Consider the following 20,538-nt stretch of genomic DNA (forward strand, 5'->3'; position numbering starts at 1 on the left):
TAAATCTTCTGCACTTGAAATAATTGAAGTTTGAAGTTGTGCAGAGATACTCGATGGATAAGTGATATCCGTCGAGTGAGTGGTAATGCTACCCGACGGATAACTGCTGTTAAGCTTATCCGTCGGGATACAATCACTACTCGAAGGATGAGCACTATCCATCGAGAGAGTAGAAATGAATGAGGTGGGAAGATAAACTATTGTTGACTTTGTGTTGATTGAAGTTATTTGAGGCACAGATGTCACAATAGTATCTGAAAGAATTGGCAAGTGAGCCAACAAATCATCTAAAAGATGATGCTCACTTGCACTAGATTTTGGCTTCCCCAACAGAGTTAAAGAAGGGGAATCAGGAATTGAAGTGTTTATCATATCCACTTCCAGAGAGTTTGTTGGTGAGTATGGTGTTTCAGATGCTTCTATTATTAGAGATTTTGGCTGTGACTCCACATTTATTGGAGCCACATCAAACTGAATTTGAGAAAATGCAGGGACTGTGTCTTTAGCACCAGTTTGCAATGTGTGTGTGCCCTGTGCATCCCCAGAGGTTTTAGATTTCTTTTTTCTTGTGTAAGTTTGGGGTGAGCTTGTGTCCCTAACCCTTTTGGCATGTGCTCTTGGCTGAGAGCTTTGTTCAATAACTACATCCTTTTGGGAGGATGCAGCTAGAAGTGAGCTTTTGTCCTTTTTAAGCATTGCAGTTTGTTGAGAAACTGCAGTGTGGCTAGTCTGGGATTCACTCAACTCTCCAACCTTATCCTTGGGGTTTCTTTGATGTTCACCCCTTCCCTCACCTAACTTACCCTCCTTCACACTCCCCTTTATGGTTTTGGTGGATTTTGCAACTGGTACCTTTTGAGAGATACCAGAGGGGGTTTTCTTTGATTTGGATTTAGAAATAACAGAAGTTTTGGCAGCTTTGGTAGGCAACTGTTTGGTCATTGTCATAGTTGCCATAGCTACTCCTGAACTCAAAGAAATAGAGGAGATTGGAATAGTTGTAGGGATGGATGAACTTACCTCACTTACCTGAGGTGTCTGCATTACAGGAAAATAGAACATTGGCACATCCATGTGATGGTTGGCTCTGTTCAAATCTGCAATGAGTCTTCTCTCTTGAACCCAACAAGCCAGTTTGTTGTTTAGGTTCTCAAGCACAATTTCTTGACATAGATGGTTAGCCAATAACATGAAAAATCTAGCATAATACACATTCTTTCCTCTTTTAGCTAACTCACCTAGTTTAAAACCTAACTCAATCAAGACAAGGTCACTGAAATTATAAAATTTATCTGTGACTAGCATGTATAGCATGTTAAGCATGGAAATGTTTACAGAATCAAAATTACTGATTTTTCCAGAGAAAACCTTAGTAACTACATCACACATGAAACTTCACTCCTTCCTAAGACCCATTCTTCTAATATCACTTAGTTTAGAAGTAGGAAGTGCATAATGCATGGAATTAAGCATATTGATAAGATCAGTGTCAGTGTGTGGTGAAGTCACATTATTATCAGGAATTTTGAAACATGCTTTTATCACATCACTATTGATACAAAATTCGTTACCTTTGATGGTTAGAGTGATGGTCTTGTCAGTAGAGTTGTAGATTGCAGTGGTCCACATCTCTTCAACAACTTCACAGAAAATTATGGGTGATTCCAGCATGGCGTAATTTAACTTGCAGTTCTTCACAAAATCCATCATCTTGTGATAGTCTTCTGATTCCTGAATACCCTTATTGACCAAAGCAGTGAAGTTGTTCTTCTCATAAATGAACCCAGTTTGAGACATAATTTTTACTACAGGTGCCATTGTTAGAGAAAGAAAGCTTGAAGAGAGAAAGAGAAGATTTGCTTGAGAGAGAATGAGATAGAAGCAGTTGAATTTGAGAGTGATAAAAGAAAATAATTGGAATGAAATAAGCTTTTATACTATCTCAAAAACAACGGATAAAAATAATAAAGAAGAGTAAATTAACCAATAGAAATTGCCTAAAATAGTCGTTTAAAAATAAACTGTAAAAATTCCACCCATTATCTGTCGTGTAATGCTTACAAACTGTAAGTATACTCGATGGATAATGTTCAGGGAATTAACGGCTGAGATTTAGACAATTCGACGGATGAGGATAAACTGTTATCCGTTGAGTTTTAAAAGATTCCAGAAAGGTAATTGATTTTTATTGGCAAATAGTAAATCGACAAATGACTAAACTCGATGGATAAGGGTCATCCGTCGAGATGCAAATTTTGACTTAGCCAAAATTTCATCCAAGACTTAAAAATCAGCTAAATTTCTGGCTACTTTTCAACTTGCAAAATAACTCAGATAAATTAAGAGTAATTAAGCATACCTAATTGACTTACCAAGTGGATTCATCCAGTGGCTTGGTAAAGATATCTGCAAGTTGCTTCTCACTTGGAACAAAATGTAATTCCACAGTACCATTCATCACATGTTCCCTTATGAAATGGTACTTGATGTCTATGTGCTTTGTCCTTGAATGTTGTACTGGATTTTCAGTGATGGCAATTGCACTTGTGTTATCACAGAAAATAGGAATCCTTTCAACTTGCAAACCATAGTCCAACAATTGATTTTCATCCATAAAATCTGTGCACAGTAACTGCCAGCAGCAATATATTCAGCTTCAGCTGTAGAAGTAGAAACTGAATTTTGCTTTTTACTGAACCAGGACACAAGCTTATTTCCTAGAAATTGACAGGTTCTTGTTGTGCTCTTTCTGTCAATTCTACAACCTGCATAATCTGCATTTGAATAACCAGTTAGATCAAAACCAGAATCTCTAGGGTACCAAATGCCAAGTTTTGGTGTTCTCTTGAGATATCTGAAAATTCTCTTAATAACTATCAAGTGAGATTCTCTAGGATCAGCATGAAATCTAGCACATAAATATGTAGCAAACATTATATCTGGCCTACTAGCTGTTAAGTACAGAAGTGAGCCAACCATGCCTCTATAACTTGAGATATCCACAGACTTTTCATTAGTGTTTAATTCAAGCTTAGTTGCAGTGGCCATGGGAGTTTTTGCAGATGTGCAATCCATTAGATCAAACTTCTTTAAAAGATCAAAAATATATTTAGTTTGACTAATGAATATTCCATCACTAACTTGCTTAACTTGTAAACCAAGAAAGTAAGTCAGTTCTCCCATCATACTCATTTCATACTTACTTTGCATTAATTTGGCAAACTTTTTGCAAAGTTTCTCATCTGTAGAACCAAAAATAATATCATCTACATAAATCTGAACAAGTATGCTAGAGCCATTAACATTTCTAAAAAATAAAGTTTTATCTACAGTACATCTTGTGAAGTGATTTTCCAAAAAGAACTTTGATAAAGTGTCATACCAGGCTCTAGGTGTTTGCTTCAGTCCATAAAGTGTTTTCAGTAGATAATATACATATTCTGGAAAATTTGGATCTTCAAAGCCAGGAGGTTGACTGACATATACTTCTTCCTCCAAATCTCCATTCAGAAAGGCACTTTTGACATCCATTTGATAGACCTTGAAATTGGCATGGGCTGCATAGGCTAAGAAGATTCTGATGGCTTCAAGTCTTGCAACAGGAGTAAATGTTTCATCAAAATCTATTCATTCTTGCTGGCAATAGCCTTTAGCAACCAATCTAGCTTTGTTCCTGACTACTATGCCATTTTCATCCATCTTGTTTCTGAATACCCACTTGGTGTCTATTGGATTCTTTCCTTTAGGCTTGGGTACCAGCTTCCATACTTTATTTCTTTCAAATTGGTTTACCTCCTCCTGCATAGCTAAAATCCAATCAGGATCTAACAAAACTTCTTCTACCTTCTTTGGTTCTTCCTTTGACAGAAAGCTGCTGTATAGACATTTTTCCTGAGTTGCTCTCCTTGCTTGAACTCTAGAAGAAACATCACCAATAATAAGTTCAAAGGGGTGATCTTTTGTCCATTTCCTTTGTTGAGGTAGATTAGCTCTAGATGAAGAGACCTCAAGATTGTCTTGATGTGTGACTGAGTTTTGATTGCTAGAAACTCCCCCTGAGTTTGTGGATCTTTGATTTGAGAAATGGGTACTTTCTATAGGTGATCTACCTTGACTTCCTGCTCCTTTTGATAACCCGACGGATGGTGAATTTTGAGTACCGACAGATGAGGCAGGTTGTCTTCCGACGGATAACACAGATTGCCTCCCGACGGATGAAGCATTGTGCAACTCGACAGATGTAGAGTTTTGTGCTTCATTGGTAGTGGATTTATCTGCATTATCCTTAGACACTGTTTTTTGATCACTTTTATCATAACTTTCATCACTAGCCATCTCCACATTGTCAAATTTGAGGCTCTCATGGTAATCTCCATCTTTTAGTCCTTCAATCTTTTTATCATCAAACACAACATGTATAGATTCCACAACAATGTTGGTTCTTAGATTGTAGACTCTATATGCTTTACCAATAGCATATCCAACAAAAATTCCTTCATCTGCTTTGGCATCAAACTTCCCATTTTGATCAGTTTGATTTCTCAGAATATAGCATTTACAGCCAAAAACATGAAGAAAGTTTAGAATTGGCTTCTTGTTCTTGAACAATTGATAAGGAGTCTTGCATCTTGCTTAATTAATCAGAGAAATGTTCTGAGTGTAGCATGCAGTATTTACAGCTTCAGCCCAGAAATATGTTGGAAATTTTGATTCTTCAAGCATTGTCCTTGCAGCTTCAATAAGTGATCTGTTCTTCCTTTCCACTACTCCATTCTGTTGTGGAGTCCTTACTGCCGAGAACTCATGCAGAATCCCATTTTCCTCACAAAATGTTCTCATGACAGAATTCTCGAACTCAGTTCCATTGTCACTCCTGATTCTTCTAACTTTGAAATCAGGATGATTGTTGACTTGCCTTATGTGATTGATGATGATTTCACTAGCCTCATCTTTAGACTTTAAAAAATATGTCTAAGAGAACTTTGAGAAATCATCTACAATTACGAGGCAAAATCTTTTCCTTAAGATTGACAATACATTGACTGGTCCAAACAGATCCATATGAAGCAGTTGCAAAGGCTCTTCAATTGCTGAATCAAGTTTCTTCCTGAATGATGCTTTAATATGCTTCCCCTTTTGGCAGGCATCACACAGTCCATCCTTTGAAAACTCCACTAGAGGAATGCCTCTTACTAGTTCTTTCTTTACCAGCTCATTCATGGTCTTGAAGTTTAAATGAGATAGCTTCTTGTGCCATAGCCAACTTTCATCTTGACTTGTTTTACTGAGAAGACAAGTTACAGATTCAGCTTTAGTTGAGTTGAAATCAGCTAGGTACACATTTCCTCTTCTCACATCAGTGAGAACCACTTTGTTGCTTTGATTATTAGTCACAACACATGCTTCTTTGTTGAAGGTTACTGAGTTGCCTTTGTCACAAAGCTGGCCGATACTTAACAGATTGTGTTTAAGACCATCCACTAAGGCAACCTCCTCTATGATGACATTGTCCTTTGAAATCAAGCCATATCCCACAGTATAACCCTTGCTGTCATCTCCAAAAGTAATACTTGGGCCAGCTCTCTCCTTAAACTCTGTGAGCAGGGTAGAATCACCAGTCATGTGTCTTGAACAACCACTATCCAAGTACCTAAGATTCCTTCTGTTTCCCTGCACACATCAAAATCAAATCAAGTTGATTTTGGTACCCAAGTTTCCTTGGGTCCTGCCTTGTTAGCTTTCTTCTTCTGTTTCTTAGGTCTTAACTCATTTGACTTAGGAATTTCAGATTCTTCCTTAGTCATTTGGGTTGGGCCTTTGAAACCATTTAATGCAACAGAATTATCATTCATATTATGGCTAACAGGAAATGGCATGCTTGGTGTAAACATGTTATTCCAGTAAGGCATACTAAATGGCATTTGAGGCATACTGTATGCAGCATAATATGGATTAGGTGCAAATGACATATTAGTAAACTGTGCATTCATATTCTGTGTAGGCATAGCATTAACAGGCATGGGAGGCATGACATTTATGTTAGGAAATTGAGACTGAACAAACATGGGAGTAGGCATGGCAGATTTGCAATTAACAGACAGATGATTTACACTACCACACTTGACACAGATTTTTCTAGGAGCATATTTATCAGGTGTGTAGTTATTGTGTTTGTTAATCCCTACTTTACCATTCCTATTGTTTTTCCTTTTAGTCTCTGTTTTTACCTCAATTTTCTCAAGTCTGTCACTCAACTGTTTGACAGTCATGTGACCAACATTAGCCTTTCTCCCTTTCTTAACTTGGCTTGACTCTCCTGAAACAAAGTTCTTGGAAACAGACCCATACTTCTCATTTAGCTTGATTAGTTTGGCTTTGCTAATGGGCTTGCTCACAGCCGACGGATGAGGATTTTCATCTTTTGACGGATAACACTTTTTGTTATCCGACGGATAGTCCTCATCATCCGTCGAGTCTACATCTGTCAGCAAACCATCTACCAAATTGGGTTCTAGTTTCTCTTTATTCTTTTTCCAGGCTTCATCACAAAAAGACTCAATTCCTTGAACTTTGGTGATTTGAGCATGGACATCCCTGGATGTTTTCTATGCTTTAATCACCTCTTGTTCACGCTCAAGCTGCTTCTTCAAAATCTCTTCCTTTTTCAAGGACTCAGTTAATTCCTCCTTGGCAATCTTACACTCAATTCTTAATTTCTCAAAATCAATAAACTGAGACTCAAGCACATTATTCCTCTCACTTAAAAACAAGTTGTTTTCTTTGATTTTAGCATTTTCTTTAGTAAGAGACTTAAGTGTAACACGCAAATGATACAAGTCTGTAGATATGTCATTTATGGCATCATTACACTCAGCTTTAGATAAATGTGCAAGGTTTGTAGTAATTACCTGATTGCTTGAGGAACTTGTCTCTGTTTCATCAGACTTGGCCATTAGGGCTAGATTGACATAGCTGACATCCTCATCTTCATCCAAACCATATGTTGCCCAGTCATTCTCTTGTGTAATAAAAGCACTTTCCTTTTGTTTGAGTAGATCAAAGTATTTTTGCTTATAATCCACAGACTCAAACCTTTTCTTACTGGAATCTGACTTTCTACACTCGTTTGCAAAATGCCCTGTCAAGCCACATTTGAAACATTTGAATTTTGACTTATCCACTATGTTTCTATTTGGCTTGACTGCTCCAAAGTTCTTTTTGAACTTAAGCTTGGCAAATCTCCTAGAAAGAAATGCTAGGTGCTCATCAATGTCCTCCATGTCATCTTGGCTCAATGAATCTTCACTTTCTGCTGTAAAACCCTTGCCCTTACTCTCACTGACCTTTGAAGTTGATTCTACAGCTTCCATCTTCACTTCCTTCTCCTTTTCCAGATCAGCAACTAGTGCAATGGATCCTCCTTTCTTCTTTCCTCTCTCCATCCTTTCATCCTGCTCTATCTCAAGCTCATAGGTCTTCAGGATGCCATACAGTCTCTCCAAAGTAAACTCTTTATAATCTTGTGAGTTTCTCAATGAGACTGTCATTGGTTTCCATTCCTTTAGAAGAGATCTAAGGAATTTCAGATTAGAGTCTTTAGTCTGATAGACTCTTCCATACAACTTAAGAGCATTTAGTAGTTTTTGGAATCTACTAAAAATGTCAGTGAGTGACTCACTTTCTTCATTATGAAAATGCTCATATTGCTGAATCAGGAGCTGTATTTTATTTTCTCTAACTTGCTCAGTGCCATCACAAATTATCTGTATAGTATCCCAGACTTCCTTGGCAGTTTTGCAGTTTATAATGTTGTCAAACATGTCTGCATCAACTCCATTGAACAGAATGTTCATGGCCTTTTTATCCTTCCTGACTTGTTCAATGTCAGGATCAGACCATTCATGCCTTGGTTTGGGAACAGATGGCTCGTTTCCTGTTGCAGCTCTCATTGGAACATGAGGACCTCTTTCTATGCAGTCCAAATAGGCCTCATCTTGAGAAAGCATATGAAGATGCATCTTTACCTTCCAATGATGGTAATTATCTTTATCAAGAAAAGGAATCTTGACTCCAACATCTTTCTTGTTCATCTTGCTGAATTGTTTTGATCTTTAAACTCTTTGTAGATTAAGAGCTTGCTCTGATACCAATTGTTAGTCCCTTAACAATATAGCAAGAATTACAGAAGGGGGGTTGAATGGAATTTTTGAACCTTTTTCTCGAAAATAAAATTGTTCAACTCGAATATAGATATAATGTTTTGATTAGCACAATGCGAAATAGAAACTTAATTGAATCAAAACATAAGTAATTAAAAACAAGAGTCTTTAAAAAACTTTTTGGTGGATTTAAACAATTCCACCAGAGATATATATTATATATCGAAAGGACTCTGTGTGCAAGAATGCTCACAGCTGCTTACAAATTGAACTACTGAGAATACAGGGAAATGCTAATAATTCTACTTACAAAGATTTCTTTGTTTTTGTGTATCTCAGCTATCTCTATCTATTTGTTACATTCTTGGTTTATATATCACCAAGATTACAAAGTCAAAAAGACTGAACAAATATAAAAACTATCAGTCTTAAGCTTTGTTGCTTTTCGTCCTCTATTACCCGGTTAATGGGCTTCCACAGTAGATTTGTATACATCTCGACGGCTGTGCTCAGCTTTCACTGTTCAACTGCTGTTTGAATTCTTTATTAGTTGAGTACATGATCATCCGTCGGGTTGTTGATCATCCGTCGGGTTGTTGATCATCCGTCGGTTGCTTTGTAGGTTATCCGTCGGGTAGCAATCAAGCATATGACTTCATTTTACTTATACAGAATTACAAGACATCATTTATGTACAATTAATCAACCTATTCTTCATATCTAGTTAAAGTCAACATGACTTATATGCTACTACAGATTCTATACAAAGGTGTATACATAAATGTGCTACAGACTTATTATTCCATAAGCTACTCACTCGATGGATAATTAGTTAACATCCGTCAGGACTGTAATGAGTTATCCGTCGTGACTATAATTCTTATCCGTCGAGTGCTACATTATTTCACTAAATAAATCCACTTAGATGTTTTGTTTATGAAATCATTAAGTACACAACAAATGCACAACAGAATCTGTTGGGACAAAGACACAGATTCCATGGCCACACTTGAAGGCAAAGAAATAATGGGGTTGGAAGTAGTAGGAGTTGAAGAAGTATTTACCTCACTTACCTGAGGTGCATTCATTATTGGCAAATATATCAATGACACCTGATTGTTGAGGTTAATTCTCAAAAGGTCTGCAAGAACCCTTTTCTCTTGTGACCATCATTTGAGTTTGGTACTCTCATATAAAGAATCTAGCATAGTAGATGTTATGGGGTCTATTAGCTTTGTTACCTAACCTGGTACCTAATTCTAGCATGACATAGTTGCTAAAATTAAAATACCTATCAGAAACTAGCATATAGAGCATATTAACTAGAGATGAAGTTATTGCATCGAAATTACTAATTTTCCCAGAGAAAACCTTGATAAAGGCATCACCAAGAAAACTCCATTCTTTCCTAAGGCCTTTTCTTCTAATACTCCCTAAACTAGCAGAATCAAAAGAATAGCCTATGGAATCTAACATGCTTGATACATCATTATCAGTGTGTGGTGTCATGGCATTGTTCTCAGGTAGTTTGAAACAAGACTGTATATCATCACAGTTAATACAGTAATATTTACCTTTGAGAGAGAAAGTGATGGTCATATATGTGGGATTGAACTCTGAAGTTGTCCAAATCTCCTAAATTACCTCACAGTAAATAGTTGGGGCTTCCAGCATTGCATAGCTTAGTTTGCAATTTTTGATGAAGTCCATCATCTTGTGATAATCTGAGTGGGCTTCATTCTTTTCCACCAAGGCTACGAAATTGTTCTTCCCATAGACAAATCCAGACTGGGACATTATCTTTACTACTGGTGCCATTGTAGTGAGTAGAGGTTGTAGAGAAAAGTTGAGAGTTTTGGGAGAGAAAGAGAGTAAAAGCTTTTGAAAGATTGCAAGAAAGCGTAAAGTGAAAATAAGAATTCAAAAGGCTTTTATACTTTCTCAAATTAAAACGTAAGGAGAATGATTAAATAATACTTTTAAGTAAATTACAGCCGTTTGAGAATAAAGAAAACTGTATGTATTCTAAAAACTGCCTTTTAATACAAATACATACACCTGTGTATATATATATGTATCAATGGTTAAGTAAAAGAATCAACGGTTGTGACTTACTTAAAACAACTGATGTGACACTTCAACGGATAAGGTAAACAGTTATCCGTTGAAGATTAACACAGTTTTATCCGTTGAAGGATAAAATTACTAGAAATATATTTGTCTTTCAACGGATAATGAACATCCGTTGATAGAACAATTTTGGCTTTCAACGGATAGGGAATATCCATTGATAGAATAATCTTTACTTAAAGCCAACTTTATTCTTGCAGCAAATTCATTTCAGGCTTCAAAATAGATTATAATAAGGACATTAATTTATGAATAATTAAGCATACCTAGCTCACTTACTAATCTTGTGAATGTTAATTCATCAAGTAGCTTGGTAAATATGTCTGCAATCTGCTTTTCACTTGGAACAAAATGAAGTTCCATTGTACCATTCATCACATGTTCCCTTATGAAATGGTACTTGATGTCAATGTGCTTGGTTCTTGAGTGATGCACTGGATTTTCAGTAATGGCAATGGCACTTGTGTTGTCACAGAATATTGGAATTTTGTCAACAGTTATCCCATAGTCAAATAGTTGATTCCTCATCCACAATATCTGTGCACAGCAACTACCAGCAGCAATGTACTCAGCTTCAGCTGTTGATGTAGAAACATAATTTTGCTTCTTGCTGAACCATGACACAAGCTTATTCCCTAGAAATTGACAGGTGCCAGTTGTACTTTTCCTGTCTATTTTGCAACCTGCATAATCTGCATCTGAGTAGCCAATTAGATCAAAACCAGACTCTCTAGGATACCAAATTCCTAGATTTGGAGTCCCTTTGAGATATCTGAAGATTCTTTTAATAGCCACTAAGTGAGATTCTTTAGGGTCATCTTGAAATCTAGCATAGAGACATGTAGAAAACATTATATCAGGTCTACTAGCAGTTAAATATAGAAGTGAGCCAACCATGCCTCTATAACTTGTAATATCCACAGACTTTTTAGCCTTGTTTAATTCAAGCTTGGTGGAAGTGGCCATGGGAGTTTTTGCAGATGAACAATCCATCAAGTCAAACTTCTTTAAAAGATCATAAATATATTTAGTTTGACTAATGAAAATTCCACCACTAACTTGTAAACCAAGAAAATAAGTTAGTTCTTCCATCATGCTCATTTCATATTTACTTTGCATTAACTTAGCAAACCTTTTACAAAGCTTATCATCTGTAGAACCAAATATAATATCATCTACATAGATTTGAACAAGTATTGTAGAGCCATTAACATTTCTAAAGAAAAGAGTTTTGTCAACAGTACCTCTTGTGAAGTGATTATCTAGAAGAAATTTTGACAAAGTCTAATACCAGGCTCTAGGTGCTTGCTTTAGTCCATAAAGTGCTTTCAACAGATAATACACATAGTCTGGAAAATTTGGATCTTCAAATCCTGGAGGTTGGCTTACATAAACTTCTTCCTCCAATTCTCCATTCAGAAATGCACTCTTGACATCCATTTGATAGACTTTGAAATTGGCATGGGCTGCATAGGCTAGAAAGATTCTGATGGCTTCAAGTCTTGCAACTGGAGCAAATGTCTCATCAAAATTTATTCCTTCTTGTTGAGAGTAGCCCTTGGCAACCAATCTGGCTTTATTCCTTATGACAATACCATTTTCATCCATCTTGTTTCTGAATACCCATTTTGTATCAATAGAGCTCTTGTTCTTTGGCTTGGGTACCAGCTTCCATACCTTGTTCCTCTCAAATTGGTTTAGCTCCTCTTGCATTGCTAAAATCCAATCTGGATCCAATAGAGCCTCTTCCACTCTCTTAGGTTCCTCCTGTGATAGAAAACTACTATATAGACATTCATCTTGAGTAGCCCTTCTAGTTTGTACTTTAGATGTAGCATCACCAATGATCAATTCAAAAGGGTGATTTTTGGTCCATTTCCTTTGAGGTGGTAGATTAGCTCTAGATGAGGTTGTCTCAGTATTGTCATGATGTGAGATAGAGTATTGATTGGTTGAAACTCCCCCTGAGTTACTGATCCTTTGAAAGGAACTGGGAGTTCTATCAACTGATGAGGTAAATTGATTATCCGTTGATAGACTATGATCAACGGATGCTTCATTATGTACTTCAACGGATGATGCACTTTGTCTTTCAACGGATGCTGAATTATGATTTTCAACTGATGCAGCATTTTGTGCATTATCCAAAGGCAAAATTTGAATTCTTTTCGAGGTGCCTTCTCCATCATTCTCATCTTCACTATCATCATAATATATCTCAATGTTATCAAATTTGAGTCATTCATGATGTCCCTCATCTGTTAGTCCATCAATCTTTTTATCATCAAACACAACATGCACAGATTCCATGACAATGTTGGTTCTTAGATTGTAGACCCTATATGATTTTCCAGAAGAATAACCAACAAATATTCCTTCATCAGCCTTTGCATCAAACTTCCCTTTGTGATCAGGTTGATTCCTTAGAATGTAGCATTTGGAACCAAAGACATGAAGAAAGTTTAAAGTTGGTTTTCTTCTCTTGAACAATTGATAGGGAGTCATACCTTTTGCCTGATTGATTAGAGAAATATTTTGAGTGTAACATGCACAGTTAACAGCCTCAGCCCAAAAGTATGTTGGGAGTTTTGACTCTTCAAGCATAGTTCTTGCAGCTTCAATTAGTGATCTGTTATTCCTTTCCACCACACCATTCTGTTGTGGAGTCCTTGGAGCTGAGAACTCATGCATGATCCCATTTTCTTCACAAAACAACCTCATGGTAGAATTCCTGAACTCAGTTCCATTGTCACTCCTGATATTCCTTACTTTGAAATCTGGATGATTGTTGACTTGCTTGATATGATTGATGATGATTTCACTAGCTTCATCCTTTGATCCAAGAAAGTAGGTCCATGAAAACTTTGAGAAATCATCTATAATCACTAGGAAATAGCTTTTTCTTGAAATTGACAAAACATTGACTGGTCCAAAAAGATCCATGTGTAGCAGTTGTAATGGTTCATCAATTGCTGATTCAAGCTTCTTGCTGAATGATGCTCTCTTTTGCTTTCCTTTATGACAGGCATCACATAGTCCATCCCTTGAGAATTCCACTAGAGGCATTCCTCTAATTAAGTCCATTTTGACTAGATCATTCATTGTCTTGAAATTCAAATGAGACAACTTCTTGTGCCATAGCCAACTTTCATCTGAACTTGCTTTGCTGAGAAGACAAGTAATTGATTCTGCATCTGTAGAGTTGAAGTCAGCCAAGTACACATTCCCTTTTCTAACTCCAGTTAGAACCACTTTGTTGTCCTTCTTACTTGTGACAACACAGGCTTCAGAATTGAAGGAAATAGTATTCCCTCTGTCACATAGTTGACTGATGCTCAATAGATTGTGTTTGAGACCATCAACTAATGCAACTTCATCAATGATGACATTTTCTTTTGAAATCAAGCCATATCCCATAGTGAACCCTTTGTTGTCATCTCCAAAGGTTATGCTAGGGCCAGCTCTCTCCTTGAACTCTGTGAGCAGGGTGAAATCTCCTGTCATGTGCCTTGAACAACCACTGTCCAAGTACCATAGATTCCTTCTTTTTCCCTGCACACAACAAAATCAATCAAGTTGATTTTGGTACCCAAGTTTCCTTGGGTCTAGCCTTGTTAGTCTTTTTCCTAGACTTCATACCTCTAGCATCTTTTGACTTAGGTAACTTTGGATCAACCTTGGTCTCATATGTAGTTGGTTGAAGTGTAGGGTTAGTCACAGAATTATTTAGCACATTTGGTTGAATCTGATAAGGCATAGATTGTGCAAACACATTATTCCACATAGGCATGTTGTATGGCATTTGAGACATACTGAATGCAGCAAAATAAGGATTATTAACATATGGCATATTTGCAAAATGTGCATGAGGATTCTATTGAGACATAACAGGCATAGCATGCAGAGGTGACATAGACATGTTAGGCATGGAAGGAGTTAAAGGCATGGGAGCATTCTTAACTGACTTGCAGTTAGCAGATAGATGATTAACACTTTTGCAATGCACACAACTTTTTCTAGGAGCATATTTATCAGGTGTGTAATTGTTGTATTTGTTAATCCCTACCTTCCCATTTCTATTTGATTTTCTTTTAGTTTCCTTTTTATCCTCAACCATCTTATGCCTATTTTTCAACTGATCTAAAGTCATGTGTCCTATATTCACCTTACTGGCATCTTTGGATGTGCTAGCTTCTTCTTTGACAAAGTTCTTGGAAGTTGAACCAAACTTCTTAATGAGATTTTTCAAATTGTTCTTTTTAGAATTACTTGCCTGTTTTAATTGATGAGCCTTCAACAGATGCTCATTTTCTTCCTTCAACGGATAACTTTCATCATCCGTTGATTCCACATTCGTTGATAATCTATCAATTAATTCTACTTCCTTTTTGTTTTTCTTCCAGGCATTCTCACAGAGTGATTCAATTCCTTGAAGCTTGACAATCTGAGAACTAACATCCCTAGATGTTTTCCAGGCCTTGATTACATCTTGTTCACGTTCTAATTGTTTAGAAAGGATTTCTACTTTCTTAACAGATTCTTCTAGTTCACTCTCAACAGTTAAGCATTTAATTTTAATCTTTTCAAGCTCAATTACCTTACCCTCTAACACAGCATTCCTATCACTTAAAAACAAATTATTCTCTTTAATTCTTGTGTTTTCTTTAGCTAGTGATTTAAGAGAAACACGCAAATGATATAATTCATTGGACATATCATTTATAGCTTCATTGCATTCAATCTTAGAAAGCAGAGAGAGGTTAGTGGTAATTACCTGGTTGCTTGATGAACTAGTTTCATTTTCATCAGAATTAGCCATCAGGGCTAGGTTGACATATTCCATATCATCATCTTCATTGACTCCATCTGCTGCCCAGTCATCCTGAGTCAGAAAAGCTCTTTCCTTTTGTTTGAGCAAATCGAAATATTTCTTTTTATAATCCACCTGCTCAAATTTCTTCTTATCAGAGGTTGGTTTTCTGCACTCATTTGCAAAGTATCCACTTATGCCACAGTTATAACATTTGAACTTAGATTTGTCCACCATGTTCTTGTTTGACTTAGTGAATTTAGCATTTTTCTTGAATTTCATCTTTGCAAACCTCCTAGACAGAAAGGCCAGATGTTCATCAACATCATCAGAGTCATCTTGACTGGAATTATCTTCAACCTCAGCTACTTGCTCATTTCCCTTGCTTGATTCTGATTTGCTTGTGCCAATTATGAGACTTGGCATTGTCTTTTCTTCATTCCTGGCTCCAGTCTTCTCATTGTCAGCTACAAGTGCAACTGATCCAACTTTTCTCTTTCCCTTTTCCAACAACTCATCTTGCTCCATCTCAAGTTCATAGGTCTTCAAAATTCCATATAATCTTTCAAGTGTGAAGTCCTTATAATCTTGAGAATTCCTTAGTGAAACAGTCATAGGCTTCCATTCCTTTGGTAGAGACCTCAGATATTTTAAGTTGGAGACCTTGACTTCGTACACTCTGCCATACAGCTTCAATCCATTCAACAGTTTCTGAAATCTATTGAAGGTATCATTCAGTGATTCTCCTTCTTCAAAGTGAAAGTATTCATACTGTTGAATGAGAAGCTGCATTTTGTTTTCTCTAACTTGTTCAGTACCTTCACAGATAAGTTGCACAGTATCCCAAATTTCCTTAGCAGTTTGGCTGTTAATGACATTATCAAACATATCTTGATCTAAACTATTGAACAGAATGTTCATGGCTTTCTTGTCCTTGTGAACCTCTACAATATCTTCATCAGTCCATTCTGCTTTTGGCTTGGGAATAGACTGTCCAATAGCAACTGTGGCAGTTGCAGCTGTGGCCACCTTGTGAGGGATGTGAGGACCATTTTCAATGCAGTTGATGTAGCTTTCATCTTGAGAGAGAAGATGTAGATGCATCTTCACTTTCCAGTGATGATAATTATCTATTTCCACGATTGGAATCTTTACACCAATATCCTTCTTACTCATGATGTTAGTAGAATAGATCTTTAAACTCTTTGTAAGTTAAGAGCTTGCTCTGATACCAATTGTTATTCCCAAGAAACTAACAATGAGATTTACAGAAGGGGGGTTGAATGTAAATCTCAAAATTTTTTCAAGTTTTGAGCAGTTTCAAAGGCTATGTGTTTTGATGAACAAGTGTGTGTGAATTGCTTTGAGCTAGTGCAGGCAGATATATATTCAAACACAAATGTAAAGAACACAAAAGACTTAAAAAAAATTTTGGTGGATTTGTTGTTCCACCAGAGATGTGTTATTTCAGAAAATCTGTGATTCAAGAAATTGATCACAGCTGCTTCCTAGTACAAACTAGATGATTTTCTCTCAATGTTTTTCTACACAGCTCTGGAAAATTCACACTCTAATTACTAGCTGCAACTTGGTTTATATATCACCAAGTTTACAAGTGAAGACAAAAGTACAAAATACAATTGAAAAGATTCTTCACATATTTCTTCTTCATTTCTCTATCCAATGCAATCTAGGATAATCTGTGAATCTTTGAATACTTCCTTGTTTGCACCAGAATGGAAATGCTGCATTTTCTTGATTCCTCCAAGAGGCTGCCACATTCCAATTGTCTTTGTCAACCCATGTGCCTCTGTCAGCTTATGAATTGTCACTGTCAACTGCTATTGAACTTAGCATCCGTTGAAGCTTTCATCCGTTGATGGCTTTATCCGTTGATGCATTAGCAGTTGAAGCTTTATCCATTGATGCACTCATCCGTTGATGGATGTTATCCGTTGAAGCTTTAGAGACATCCGTTGAAGCTTTGTTTCTTATCCGTTGAAGGCCATTAACTTATCAGTTGATAATACTTCACTTATACAATATTACAAGGCATGAAATATTTACAATTAGCCCTCCTATTTGCATATCCACTAGTAGTCAACATGACTTATAATTTCCCACAACATCTAAGAATTATAACTTGAATACAGAAACTGAAATGTGCTACAATACTAAACTTATTTCTAAGTAAAGCTACTCCATCAACGGATAGTCAGAATGGTCTTATCCGTTGAGGCTACAGACACTGGATTCCTACTTAAGTGTTTTGTTTAACTTATCATCAAACTAATACACATATTCCTAACACATATACTTCCTCTCCCAATTCTCCATTAAGAAAAGCACTTTTCACATCCATTTGAAAGACTTTAAACTTCTTGTGAACAACATAAGCCAAAAATATCCTTATGGCTTCCAATCTAGCAACTGGTGCAAATGTTTTATCATAAACAATTCCCTCATGTTGAGAGTATCCTTTTGCAACCAGCCTTGCTTTGTTCCTTGTAATTATGCCGTCACTGTCAGTTTTATTTCTGAATACCCATTTTATACCAACAACTGATATGTTCCTTGGTCTTGGCACTAGGGTCCAGACTTTATTTATTTCTAATTCATTTAACTCTTCTTGCATTGTTTGCACCAATCAGCATCTTGAAGAGCTTCTTCCACTTTCTTTGGTTCAGTCTGAGAAAGAAAAGAATGATAAAGACATTCATTTGATGTAGCTGTTCTAGTTCTGACACCTGCATCAGGATTTCCAATAATTAAGTCAGGTGTATATGCTTTAGTCCACTTCCTTGTAGATGGAAGATTTTCTCTAGAACTGGATGCTCCCCCATGATCCATGATGTCTCCATCAACATTTTCTGATGCTCCCCCTGAACTTATGCTCTCTGAGTTGGATCCTTCATTATTTGAGTTTCCAGAAATATCAGAACATGAGTTTCCAGAATTATCAGAACTTGGCCCATCAGAACTTGAAGAGCCTGTTGTAGGTTCTGATGCTTTTTGAGATGTGGTTGGATCTTCAGTATGCCCCCTGCACAGGTGCATTTTCCTTAGGCGAAGTCACCACAGTTTCAATAACATCGGAGTTTAATCCATCAGAGTTTGCAGTATCAGGATTTACAGAATCAGAATTTAAAACTTCATTTTCGAATCTCAGCTGAACATGATCATTGAAATCTTCAAGTCCAGTAATCTTCTTATCATCAAAAGAGACATTGATAGATTCCATGACAACCCTTGTTCTTAAATTGTAGACTCTGAAGGCTTTTGTAGTAAGTGGATATCCAATAAAAATTCCTTCATCAGCTTTTAGATCAAATTTGGATAGCTGTTCGGGATGAGTCTTAAGAACAAAACACTGGCATCCAAATACATGAAAATACTTCATATTTGGATCTTTTTCTTCACCATCTCATATGGTATTTTTCCATGCTTGTTAATGAGTGTTGCATTCTGAGTAAAACAAGCAGTCTGCACAGTTTCAACCCAAAAGTAGATTGGCAACTTTGCTTCATCAAGCATAGTTCGTGCAGCTTCAATAAGAGTTCTATTCTTTCTTTCAACAACTCCATTTTGCTGTGGAGTTCCAAGAGCAGAAAATTCCTGCTTTATTCCATGGTCTTTGCAGAACTCTTCCATAATCAAATTCTTGAACTCAGTGCCATTATCACTCCTTATGATCTTCACAGAATCTTTGACCAATTTATCCAGTTGCTTGACATGATCAATCAAGATAGATGCAGTTTCACTTTTTGTGTGCAAGAAATACACCCATGCGTATCTGGTGAACTCATCCACTATGACCATAGCATATTTCTTCTTTGTAATAGACATGACATTAACTGGACCAAATAGATCAACATGTAGTAGGTGATAAGGCTCAAGAATTGATGATTTAGTCTTGCTCTTGAATGAAGATTTTCTTTGTTTTGCCTTTTAACATGAATCACAAAGGCCATCAGGAGCAAATACTGATTTTGGCAGTCCTCTCACAAGATCTTTCTTGACTAGTTCATTTATATTGTTAAAATTTAAATGAGAGAGTTTCTTGTGCCAATCCCAGCTTTCTTCAATTGATGCTCTGCTCAACAGACAGATTGCAGAACCATCAGTACTTGTTGAAAGCTTGGCTTCATAAATGTTTCCATGCCTGTATCCTTTCAGAACAACTTTGCCTGTAGATTTGCTTACAACTTCACAGTGTTCTTCAAAGAAATCCACATGATAACCTCTGTCACAGATTTGACTCACACTCAGCAGATTGTGTTTAAGTCCTGAGACTAGAGCTACTTTTTCAATGACATTCCCAAGATTGATATTGCTATATCCCAGAGTTTTTCCAATGTTGCCATCTCCATAAGAAACACCCGGGCCAGCTTTCTCCACAAAGTCTGATAGCAGGGCTTTATTTCCAGTCATATGTCCTGAACATCCACTGTCCAGAACTAAGATGTTCTTCCTATTGCCCTGCAATCACAAAGACCACTAATGATTAGTTTTAAGGACCCAGACTTGCTTGGATCCTTTGGCCTTTTTAAGTTTGTTAACATTTGCAGCGGATTTAGCATCAGAGTTTATGTTAACAGTTTTATTATAAGAATTTGTAATATCAGACTTTGCATCAGAACTTATACTAGAAGGAATAATGCTAACTTTCTTTATAGAAGGTTTTATTTGATAATAATCATAGTACAGACTATGATATTCCTTACAAGTATAAATGGAATGCCATAAACTACCACAATAAAAATAAGGATTTTGTGACTTATATCTAACAGACTGGCTCTTAACTCCTGATTTTGAAGGTAAGGAGTTTATATTCTTATTCTTCCTGCAAAAAGAAGCCAGATGGTTAGAATTTCCACAGTTATGACATTTTTTTCTAGGAGCATTAGGAACAGGCTTATAATTGTTACTTTTGTTCACACCTTCCTTTCCATTCCTATTTTTCCTAGGTGGCTTTACCTTGTTTACATTCTTAACATCTTTCAGCTTATGCTTAAGATGCTTCTTAGTCATTAAGCCTATGTTAACTTCAGTTGGCTTATCCTGTTTAGGTTTGTCAGAAGTTACTTTCTCCTTAACTTCTGATTTATCAATAACAGACTTTGCAGTTACAAACTTAACAGGATTTACCTTTGATTTTTGTTTAACAACTATAGGCTCAGTTTCTACAGTTCCCTTACTGTTCTTACCATCTCTATAACCTAAGTCCTATTTCCAGTTTCCACTACTAAGAATATCCTGAGTTGCTTTACCAGATTTAGTCCAAGTCCTAATAATCTCTCTTTCCTTTTCTAACTCAGTTTTTAGAGATTCATTTATTTTTAACACTTCATCCCTAACATAAAAGGCATCATCTCTATCTTTTTGAGTTTGATGGAACATGAATAACTCTTTTTCTAAAAAATTATTTCTCTTTTTATA

Source organism: Apium graveolens, chromosome 4, assembly GCF_009905375.1.
Source record: "Apium graveolens cultivar Ventura chromosome 4, ASM990537v1, whole genome shotgun sequence".
Lineage (NCBI taxonomy): Eukaryota > Viridiplantae > Streptophyta > Magnoliopsida > Apiales > Apiaceae > Apium > Apium graveolens.